This window comes from Urocitellus parryii, chromosome 5 (genome assembly GCF_045843805.1).
Source record: "Urocitellus parryii isolate mUroPar1 chromosome 5, mUroPar1.hap1, whole genome shotgun sequence".
Lineage (NCBI taxonomy): Eukaryota > Metazoa > Chordata > Mammalia > Rodentia > Sciuridae > Urocitellus > Urocitellus parryii.
In genome coordinates this window covers 182,148,214-182,160,480 of record NC_135535.1, presented here as the reverse complement: position 1 = coordinate 182,160,480, position 12,267 = coordinate 182,148,214, and the positions used below count along the sequence as shown (strand labels likewise).

General features: G+C 38.7%; 1 protein-coding gene across 6 annotated transcripts in view; it reads right to left on the bottom strand.

The window, feature by feature from the left end:
• The window catches only part of R3hcc1l (R3H domain and coiled-coil containing 1 like), a 91,525-nt gene extending 80,969 nt beyond the window's left edge, over positions 1-10,556 (bottom strand). For 2 of the 6 annotated variants that reach the window (XM_026394836.2, XM_026394843.2), the window contains exon 1: positions 10,471-10,539. The gene's annotated coding sequence lies outside the window, so the exon portion shown is untranslated. Of the gene's footprint in view, positions 1-10,144; positions 10,180-10,470 lie in introns of those variants that run through there. The other 4 variants (XM_026394838.2, XM_026394842.2, XM_077798574.1 and 1 more) reach the window with 4 other exon arrangements.
• Between the last annotated feature and the right edge of the window lie 1,711 nt (positions 10,557-12,267).

Here is a 12,267-nt window from a genome sequence, read left to right as displayed (position 1 = left end):
ATGCAGAGATATGTAATGCCAGAAGAAACAGCTTAAGAAGTTGAGAGTGGCTACCTTTAGGGACTAGAGAGAATAGGGAAGGTAGAAAAAAACTACTCCCTGTGTTTTGTTATGAATTCTTTTTTTTTTTTACTATTTTACTTTTTAAATTATGTCTATTATAAACTATGTCTACTGATAAAAGAATTTAGAAAATCATTTCAAAAAAACAAAAGTCAAATAGCAACATATAATCTTTTTTTTAAGATTTCTTTTTTAGTTGTAGATGGACACAATACCTTCATTTTGTTTATTTATTTTTTTATGTGGTGCTGAGGATCGAACCCAGTGCCTCACACATGCTAGACGAGCGCTCCACCACTGAGCCACAACCGCAGCCCCTCTTCTTTTTATCTTAAAAAAAGAATTTTTCATTCAAACTTGTTATAACATTTTCAGATGAAAGTGACAAAAAATTCTAAGGAAAATGTTATCTTTTTGTTGGAAGAGCTTCATATTTCTAACATTGAAAGCGTATAAACACAAAATACAGAAGCCTTAAAAATAAAGTAAAATTTAAGTACCACTTTAATGGATAGAATTCAGTAACTGTAATACTATGAAGACTGTAAGTCTGACCTTACTTACAAATTCATTAATGATCAGGAGACAGTGCAAATAACACATTTAATTAAATTTACTCATTTAACTATTTTGGGAAATACGATTAACAGCAGTGACAGAAGTAATATAAAAAGACAGAGATGGATTAAAAACATTGGCCAAAAACCAACCAAATTGGAGAATGAATGGAGGACTGAGTAAAAATTGCAGGCTTTAAATAAACCGAAGAGGGATACCAGAGGCTTACTTATCATCAATTTTTCACATTGTTGCCATGTGAAGTAATTTTGTCCAACATTGTTAAATGGAAATATACACATATGTACACACCCATACACACAGGACTCATAAAGAGATTATACCCTAAAAACAACCCACTGGTTGAGTGTCCCTTATCTAAAATGCTTGGGACCAGAAGTGTTTCAGATTTCGGAGTTTCATATTAGGGATGTTTCACCTGTACTATTGATGCAATTTAAGAATAAATTTGTACTCAATTTCAAAATTACAGAAGTTCTACTGAGAATTACCAATAATGAATTAAACTGTCCTAAAGACAATGAACTATTATCTACCCTGTATTCCTCTTCTAGCTACACTTATCTGAGTATTCCTATTCTTTATTCCCAGGCACTGACCATTCAAATAAAGTATACATTTCCCAAATTGTCCAAGCTATGGCTATGTAATTAAATTTCACCAATGGAATATGAACAAAAGTTGTGTGTGTATTTATTATATAAGATATATACACACACAATTTATTTATTTATTTATTTATTTATTTCACAGGAAATATTTTTTAAGGGAGGCAGATGTGTTCTTTTTCTCCTTTCTGATGGATGGAATGTGGATGAAATGGCTAGAGCTCTAGTAGACCCTAAAGAGACTTTGGAAAAGGACAGAATCCATGGCAAACCATACCAGCCCTAAACTGACTTGCTGGAACTCTTCACCACAAGAGAAATAAACTTCTATTCTGTTTAAGTCTCTGCTACTTGGTTGCAATCAAATTAATCCTAATTAATTTAACCTCTATATTAATATACACTCCTCGTTTTCTCTCTCTAAACAACCTCTGTTCCTTTGTAGGCTCCTTTTCTGCTTCCCACTCCCCTACTGTGAGTATTCCTGAATACTCCATCCTTAGTCTTCTCTTCTCCCACAAACCTCTAGGACAAAATAGTCTTTTAAAAAAGACCATATCTCTGATCATTGGAACTCCAATTTTACCTCCAACAGCCTATCATTCTACCGACATGAAAAAAAAAATAACATAAAGGAATACAGCTGATTTTTAAAACGAGAGAAATAAACAGATGAAATGGTAGTGGTAGCAATAGCAGCAACAGTTGTGGTGGTAATAAATAGGTATAAATACCAAACATTGTTCTAAATCTAAGAACTAGTCCTCACAATTCCACAATACAAAAGTATTATCACCATCCCCATTTTACAAATAAGGAAAATGAGACCCAAACAAATTACTTGCTCAATATACACAACTAATGTACTAAAGAGATCATTAAAACCTGGCTCCTACAACACACCCTTTAGCCAGTGCACATAACTAGCAAACTTGTTCAAAGGTGCTAACACAGCTTAAGACTTTTTACTATCTTCATCAACTGCAATAATCATTTAACTATCCTCCATGGTAATAAATTTTATGTCTTTGCAGATTAATTTTTAGAAACTGCCAATAATCACTTAGGTAGAAGTATGGAAATAAGATAGGTGGTCAAGCAAAATAATACTCTTTGGGAGAAAAGGAATAGGACCATCAGGTAATGAGACTGGTTTTCTTACATGGCTCTACTGGTTCTAAAAGTAGTTCCAAAAGACAAATTCCACAGAACATTTATTTGCTAGAACAAATGTTTCACCTCAAAAACAGATTAAAAGGGACAGCACTCATTGAGATTAATTAATGTTTAAAGCACCAGATTTTTTAAACCACTTAAGTTATATAATACCTGATATTTAACATTAGAAATTGAACTCATTATCTTTCTCCTACACCTATCTGAGGCCCTTTCACAATGTTACTCACTATCAATGACACAACTACTAAATACTTTCAGGTCTTCCTGCTTGAGGTTATTTCACACACATAACCACCAAGACCACCTTTCTTAAACACTGTTATCACCATATGAATCTCAACAGAAGTACTGTCATCTATTGGATCACATCCAACCAGGGTGTAGAAAACACTTTATAATTAAACACATTAAAATCTCAGGATGTAGCTTAGTGGCACTTGCCCAGGCACTGGATTACATCCCCAGAACCAGCAAAAACAAAATAATATTAATATTTCTGTGAAAGTATGAATTGTTATACTACAAAGGATAAACACCATGAATAGCCTTACCATAGTACAGATTGGCTTTTGCTACCATCTGAGTTAGCCTCAAAATTGTTAAAAAAGATTTTCCATTTTCAAAACAATATAATTTAGGAATCATAAATAAAAAACTATACATCTGAAACTGGTCAATTCTAAGAGGTGAGATTACAGGTTAATTGGGTACTCCTCCCACAAGAAGCAGATTCCATGTAACTGCTGCTCTCCTTGGATCTGCCAAGTTGTGACAGACACTATTATGACTTCCAAGCCTAGCTCAAAAAAGGCAATGCAAGCAAGGCACAGTGGTGCACACCTGTAATCCCAACAGCTAGCGAGGCTGAAGCAGGAGGATCACAAGTTCAAAGTCAGCCTCAGAAACTTAGCAAAGCCATAGCAATTTAGCAAGACCCTGTCTCAAAAAACATTTTTAAAATGGGAAGAATGCTGTGGATGTGGCTCAATAGTTAAGTGTCCCAGGGTCCAATCCCTAATACACCCCACCAAAAAAAAAAAAGGTAACGCAGCTTCCACCTGGTTCTCTCACGGTGCTTACTCTGGGAAAAAAGCTATCACCAAGCCTTTGCTGAGAGATCTGCCAACATCAACCACCAGACATGTCAGTAAAGAAGCCACAAGATTCTAGCTCCCAGTCATCAAGTCAGAACTAGCTTTCCACCTTACCCAGTTAAGGCTTAATTAAGTGCAGCATCTCCACAGTGTCCTGATTCTTGACAAAATCCAAAAGCAAAATAAAACAGTTGCTTTGCACTAATATGTTGTATTAGCATGGCTTGCTACAAAAAACATCTAACCAGGGCTGGGGATGTGGCTCAAGCGGTAGCGCGCTCGCCTGGCATGCGTGCGGCCCGGGTTCGATCCTCAGCACCACATACAAACGAAGATGTTGTGTCCGCCGAGAACTAAGAAAATAAATAAATGTTAAAATTCTCTCACTCTCTGTCCCCCTCTCTCTCTCACTCTCTCTTTAAAAAAAAAAAAAAAAAAAAAAAAACATCTAACCAGAAAAAGCACCCTTATTCTAGTTCAACGGCTTCATATTAAAACATACATAACTCCCCAAATATCACGCTTTTATCAATTGGGCAGCCTGTTACTAGGATAATTCTACTTAGAGGGCTTAATAATTCATCTCAAGTATATTCTAAAAACCTATTATATGCAATACTATGCTAAAAGTGTAAGACATAGGATGGATTACATAGTTTACAATATAGGGAGAGGAAATAAAGAGTTATACAAATATTTATGAAAGTATATAAGTGCCAAAATAGATATGTAAAGACAACTCTACCATAAATGGTTAATTTATAGTATAATTTTGGACTTATAAACAGCTTTGTTACTCCTTTAGGAAAGCACAACTTTAGTAAACACCTGGTGAGGGGAGGGGGAAGATTGGAGGAAAACATTGAAAAGGTGGGACTTGTTATTTTATGTTTACATTATGAGATTAAGAGTATTTTCTGTTGTTATCCTTTAAAGCTTTCTATATTTTCCAGGTTTTCTATAGTGAGCATGTATTAGATTTTGAGAAAAATCATTTCAAAAAGGAAATAACACTGACTTATTTTTCTTTAAATGTATTAAAAATATACTATGAAGGGTCAAATAAGTAGTTAACAGGACTGTAAAAAACTGGTTTGGTAGTTGCATGTTGAATATACAAGTTTAATATTAAAGGGAAAATGATAGTGTAATAAAAACTGCATAAGCATTTTACTTGATTTACTATTAATATCCGCTTTTCTTTCCTAACTATAAGTATTTATAAGTTCTCCTCTTATAACCAAAACCAAATGAATACGCTCTCTCTCTGGATCAAACCTTCCTGCTTTTCCCTCACTCATTTTCTTTCAGTTTTTAATTTCTTACCCTGAGCTTCTAAATCCACCCTTCTCTTTACATCTGATCACCTTACTTTCTAACTACCTATGAAACTGTTGCACTCAATGTTTCTGATTTTTCCGTTTCTGTATGACGGTGTTTTTTTTCTGTATGACAGTGTTTTGGGAATCTACCTTTCTTTCTTTCCCCTACAGTTACCAACCCCACTTTCAAGACATCCTTATTGTTTACTTTTTCCTTTAATTTTTACAAGTAAGAGTTAGTATTATCCCTATTTTATAGTTAAGAAATGGAAACAGGACCACCAGTATAAATTTGAGAGGATTTAAAGCCAAGTGCTTCCCTTCTTTATTACTCTTCTAACATTCCATCACAAACAACTTGAAACAGCCCAAATATAGCCAATATCAACACATTCAGACTCTTTTCTAAGAAGCAAATTTGATATTAAGGAATGCTATACATCTTTGGCCCACATTTTTAAAAATATTTTTCTAGTTGTTCATAGACCTTTATTTTATTTCTTTATAGGTGGTGCTGATAATCAAACCCAATGCCTCACACATGCCAGGCAAGTGCACCGAGCCCGGAGCCCGGAGCCCGGAGCCCGGAGCCGGAGCCGGAGCCCGGAGCCGGAGCCGGAGCCGGAGCCCGGAGCCGGAGCCGGAGCCGGAGCCGGAGCCGGAGCCGGAGCCGGAGCCGGAGCCGGAGCCGGAGCCGGAGCCGGAGCCGGAGCCGGAGCCGGAGCCCCAGCCCCAGCCCCAGACCTTTGGCCTGTTTTTGACTGTCAGCCACTTTCCTATTCCAGAAATTCATATCATGTTCATAGGTAAGCCCATATTATTTGGAAATTTCACAATACTAGACACCAGAACCTGTTGTTTCTAACAATACTTCTTTGCTTCTGTTTTTATCCCTTGTCCCAAATCTGCCAGGTTTGGCATTAAAAGAGACAAACAAACAAGAGGAACAACAAATATTAATAAAATTAAGAATGAATTTGAAGAATGGGAAACTATACAGACTAGCATGGCAATGAGTAATACACACCAAACTGGAAGAAACTGGTCTATGTTTTATTGATAGAGGAGAAAAATTCTATTCAAATGCAAGAGTACTGCTGCTGAGCAACACACTATACTTTACCCCTACCTAATGCTCTGACAACTGGAATTTCTCTGTAATTCAGTTAAATTCTCAGGAGTCACTCAAGCTTCATCCATCCTCCTGGGCTCATTAATAGAGAACTCTAAAGCACATTTTCAGGTAGGTAGCATAGAGGTGTAGGGTACTCTTTCAACACATGAATAGCCTACTTCTATTTCTTCTCATTTCTCCTATAGGTAGGAAGTCTGTAACAAACATAACTCAACAACTTATAGTTCTAGTTAGCAGCTGTCAAAGATCATCCTGTAGGTCACCAGTTTTACACACAGTATGAGGGTTAGTCTTAATAAATTAATTAAAAATCTATACTTTTACTCCCTTAACCCTAGTTAATTTTCTTATGACTAATGAGCTGCAAGCTGAAAATAAAAAATAAACCAGCCTCTTCGTTTATTCATTTCATTTAATTAATTTATTGGTGAGATATTTGTGAATAGTTAGCTCATGAAAATAATGAGCACAAGGTCACAGATTCAATGCTGGCCAATTAGCTTTTCAGTATTTCATGTTCCACAGTCACAGTCAACAACCTTAATCTTGGGTAAACACTAATCTTGTGAAGCATTACCAAAATCTATGACTTTAAAATAGTAATAACAATCCCTATTTTTTACCAAGTTTAACTAGAATATGCCTAGTTCAAATAATCTCAAATCTTTTCAGCCATGCTTCCATCTTTAAAGTTTTATAGATGAGAAGTGGAATTCAAAATGATCTTCAGTACTACTTCAGCAGTACCTAGTCTCATACTGACTTCAAAGCTTAATTTATTTTCACAATACAGTATGGCCTCTCCTGAATCCTGTGCCTCAGTGACATAGGATATCAAGAGAATGCACCTATTCAGAACTCTCTAGCACAGTCATTACTGAAAATTCATTATGCCTACTCAGATTCTGCAGTTGAGAGTGAAGTCTACCTTCCAAATTCCTTGTAAGTAAAAAACGAGTCAAGAGCACAAAGTGTTTTAAAACTAAGGAAAAAATAACACATTAGATAGGCTGGGGTAGATGTGGCTCAGTGGTAGAACAATCGCCTCAAACGTGAGACCCTGGGTTCGATCCTCAACACCACATAAAAACAAAGATGTTGTGTCCGCCGATAACTAAAAAATAAATATTAAAAAAAAATTTTCTCTCTCTCTCCCTCTCTCATTAAAAAAAATAGTTTAAAAAAAACACATTATAGCACACAAAGTAGATTCTAATGAAAACCACTGTCTATTGTCAAGCTTTTTATAAATTCTGCTGTGGAAAAAAGTTTTCTTGCTAATTCATAACTAAACTGAAACTGAAAAAGAATATAGCCAGGGGATACACAAATCAAAAAAAAAAAAAAAAAAAGAACAAAGACTTCTTGAACATCTAAATCTACAGGCTTCTGCTGATTCCATTGCAGCACTTGAAGAAAGTAAAAGTACATATTTCAATTCTTAACCCTAAGACTTTGCCTTAACCAACAAATCATTTTTCTCTATAAAGTTTTCCTCTCTGGTTTCTCTAAACTAACTCCTTATAATTATACACTTCCATGCCAACAGCAACAGCAGACACTAAGTTTCCACTTTTACAAAATGAGGTCACTGGGCACCATGACATACACCAGTATTCATACACAAGAGGCTGAAGCAGGAGGATCATGAGTTCAAGGCCAGCCTGGGCAATATAATGAGATCCTGTCTCAAAAAAATTTTTTAAAAAAGGGCTGAGCATGTAGCTCAGAGGTAGAACACTCTAGGTTTAATTCCTAATGCCAAATTAAAAAAAAAAAAAAAACTCTACCCATTTAAAGTCAAATAGCCTAACTTTAAAAAATAAATAATAAAAGTTTTTATAAAAAAAACGTTCTATAAAATTCTACCGTAGTCAATATCTGAGTCACAAACTGTTATTGTTCTGCTACAAGCACAGAAGTGCATTCTCACTACAGATCATAAATGAAACACCAGTCCAATTTCAACTAAGTATGTACAAAGCAACATTTGGAATCTCTAAAAACATAGAAATCACAACACTGCCCAAAAACTTTTTCACAACAGCATTAAAGAAGTCTTTAAAAGTGGGGGGGGGGGGGGAATGAACCCAGGGCCCCTAACCCCTATAATTCTTTTTATATAAAATAACACTGCAAAAAAAAAAAAAAAAAAAAAAAAAAGCCTACAATCTAAATACCCTATTTAGAAGTTTTTGTTGTTGGTAGTGATGGTGGTGGTAGTTGTGTTGTTTTGTTTTGTTGCCAGTATTGGGGATTGAACCCAGGGGTGCTCTACCACTGAGCTACATCCCCGGTCCTTTGTACTTTTTATTTTGAGACAGGGTCTTGCTAAGGCTGGTCTTGAACTTCAGATTCTCCTGCCTTAGCCTCCCCAGCTGCTAAGGTTACAAACAAGTACCACTGCACTAGCTATTAAAAGTACTTTTTTTTAAGTCTGTAAGTTAGGGATAATTATTCTCCAGAAAATACCTAAAGTTTTCATCATTTCTTATTATCATAATAATTAATAAAAGCAGCAACAAAATAAGAATTTATTACTAAACCCTTAAAAGATACACCTCATTTAATCCTTACAGACACATTATGAAGCAAATGTTATCACCCCTGTTTTAAAAACGAGTAAACAGGCTCAGAGAGGTCAACTAATTCATACAAGTTGAAAACTGGTAAGTCACAACACTGGGATTTGAACTTATATTTGTTCTACTTTGTACACAGTTCTAAAGCACTTTACTGCCATCCTGTGTTTTCTGACCTATATTCAAGTATTTTCCAATCAATAATTTTGGAACAAATACAAGCTAACATATCTAATTACTACAACCCAAAACCCTTTTAGAATTGACTGCAAAATCTCTATTCTCTACAAGAGGGGGAAAAAATAAGTCAATGAGCAACCTGCTTAAGTCTCAGAGTTCAATAGTCAGAAAACTGACTGAAATATTGGCTATTGATATTCTGAGTTTAACTCTAGGGAAACTCCTAGCACATACACCAATGAGAGGTGAAAATAACAATATTTAGAATAATAGGCACACAGGTTAATGGGACTGTGTTAGAAGCAGAGCTACAGCCAGGAGCAGTTTGGAAGGCTGAAGCAGGAGGATGGAAAGTTCAAAGACAGCCTCATCAAAAAAACGGAGGCCCTAAGCAACTCAGTGACACCCTGTCTCTAAATAAAATATAAAATAGGGCTGGGGAGTGGCTCAGTGGTCAAGTGCCCTCCCCCCAAGTTCAATTCCTGGCACCCCCGCCCTGTTCCCGCCAAAAAGAAGCAGAGCTAGATTTAGTGCATGAGTAACAGCAGTGGCAAAAGACACAAGAATTGCTAGAGATTGGTCATTGGTTCAACACCATACTTGTGGATCTTTAAGTGCTTTCTCAGATGCTGGTACCTGTGTGGTGTTGAGAAAGATTAAAAGACCAAGAGGGGCAGATACTTGTGTGCCCACTGGAGAGAGGGAAGTTCAAATCCCCGTGGGCCTTAAAAATCCAGATGAAGTTTAAAATTGACTCCACAGGTGGTAAGGCCCTAATGTCACTTCTTCACTGGGAACCTAGCACAAGACCATTTGTGTGGTTCATATTAGTTTCCAAAGAGACTCTCCCTCGATTTATTAACTCCTCTGCTTCATAAGGATGTAGTTCTTTAAATTTAACTGACCTGAACTGGAAACTGAATTATACTATAAATTTCTTAAACATGCTATAATTTATAGCCCAAAGTTTTCGCACGTATATCACCTTCTGCTGAACCCCAAAATCCTGGAAGTCTGAACAAGGAAGAAAGATTACTGTTCCCATTTTTCAGATAAAGAAAACGAGGCGACAGGAAACATTGTACAACAAAAGACCACAGGTCCAGTAAGCAACAGACCCAGACTCCTCCAGTGACATCAGACTCCAAACCCAAGGCTCCTGCTCTTAGACAACACAGAGGCAGCTGTACGGGTGCAAAAAACTTGGACGACAGGACTAGAGTTTTCCCAGGGCAGCCCCACAAGAGAAGGAAGTGCATCCTCCCTTACAAACCGTTCACTCCCAGCCCATAGCCCCGGACCCTGTCACAAGGCTCGCGGCGTGGAAATCACCGGTAGCCCCAGGTGGTCGCGGGGTTGCCTAGGCCGCCCTGCGGGGACGCCACAGACCCCAGCTCACTACCTGTTGAAACCCGGGAGAGGGACGACCCACACGCTGGGAGCGCTTAGGGTGAGGCCCCAAAGCGGGTATGTGGCCCCTGAAAAGGCAGAAAGGTCCCCAGAGGGTTTCGGTCGACCCAGGGCCCAGCAGGGTCGAAGGGCAAGAGTTTCTCAGTAACCTCCGCCCCGGGCGGGGGCAGGACCTGCACGTCACGTGAGGAAGAAAATACCGGTAACAAACACAAGACAAAAACAAAGTCGCGTCCCGGGCTGCGAGGGGAAAAGTGGAGTCAACGAGCCCCAGCTTGGACTGCGAAGGGGTCGAGGGGAAGTGGGGCTCGTGGTTACCGGGACGCAGTGGCTCTCCGCTTCCGCCGCCTTCCCGAAGCTCAGGCTCTTCCGCTCGCGCCGTTGGAGCGCGCTCCAGGTCTCAGCACCGCCCCCGCGCCGCGAGGCCTTCTGGTGGCTGTAGTCCACGCGAGGCCTGGCCACGCCCACTTCGTTGGGTCACGTGGACGGGGCTGGCAAATCACGGGGGCGGGAGAGTGTTTACGCTCCTGTCCTTTGAAGCCTCCCTAGTTGCCCTCATCTGTAAACCGATTCGCATCTGTGCCCGTCCCCCTCGGTTGTACGTTTTCTCTTATGTTCACAGCCAAGTTTCTTGAAAAAATAATATACACTCGGTGTCTCGATTTCCTCCCAGTGCGGACTCCATTCTGCTCTGCAGCTTCCGCCCCCGTAGAAAATGTCTTTGTTGCTGTCAGTCCCTGTTGCCAATTTACCGGAGGTATATCCAGGCTCAACTTAAACCTTAGTCATTTGACGTTAATGGACTTTATCGCTTATTTTCTGTAATACTGTCCAGATTTGCCTTTTCCTTTCAAGGCACCCAACTCAATATCTTTCAAGAATTCCTTTCCTAATTCATCTTTTAAATGTTGGTGTTCTCCAGAGCTCTTGATACTGGGGTGAGGGAGGGGAGATTCCTACCCCTTCTCTCCTGAGCTCACTGTTTGTACTTCCAACTTCCTAGACGACTCTCACAGGCATCCACAAAGTACTTGAATATTGGGGGCTGGAGATGTAGCTCCATGATAGAGCACTGTATATCATGTATAAGGCCCTCGGTTCAAGCCCCAGCACCCCAAAACAAAAAAACTTATAAAGTGAACTACTGCCCCTCTTCCCGGATTTATCTCTCTCTCTTCCTCTTCCACCCTTGTACAGATGGTCACCGATTTGAGTAGATTCCCTTGTTCTAGTTCCCTTATTCTCACTCTTGAATCTGTTCCCTGTTCACAGAAAATGCCAGTGATTTAATTCCCACCCGCACCATTTCTTGGCTGATTACTTGGTGAACTTCCTTACTGCTCTGGCAACCTCTATAGGGTCCTCCCTACTTCCCTTAAGCCAATTTACGTAAATAGTAAATTTAATCAGGTCACATTTGTGGGAAAATCCTTTAAAGGGCTTCATTCGATTGAGATAGAGAAAAGAAATGAAGGTGAATACGTTGGATGGCTTTTACAAAATATGAATCCCAGACCCACCACTCCCTCTCGTATTGTGGGTGGAAGACTCAGGAAATGAGAATTTAAATCAGATCTTATTCTAAGTTGGGTGACCATGGACATTTTTTAAAAGTTTTCCAGGTGATTTAATCATTCAACAAGAATATATTTTTAAGATATTTTTAGTTGTTGATAGACTTTTTCTTTAAAGTTTGGCAGTTATTTTTAGCCTTTGTTTTGTTTATTTTTATGTGGTGCTGAGGATGGAACTCAGGGCCTTACGTGTGTGTGAGGCAAGCGCTCTACCACTGAGCCACAGCCACAGCCCCAGCCTCTGTTGATAGACTTTTATTTATTTACATGTGGTACTGAGGATCAAACCCAGTACCTCACAAGTTCAAGGTAAATGCGCTACCGCTGAGTCACAGCCCCAGCCTCAATAAGAATGTATTTTATTACTTACTATGTACCAGCACTGGTACTGAGAAAATAACATAAGGAATGGTCCCTGCACTTGTGAGTTTACATTTTTTTTTTTTTTTTTTGCAGGAGAGAGAGATATTAATCAAATGATCCTATACCATGGGGTCAGGGTTGTGGCTCAGTGGTAGAGTGCTTACCTACCATGTGTGAG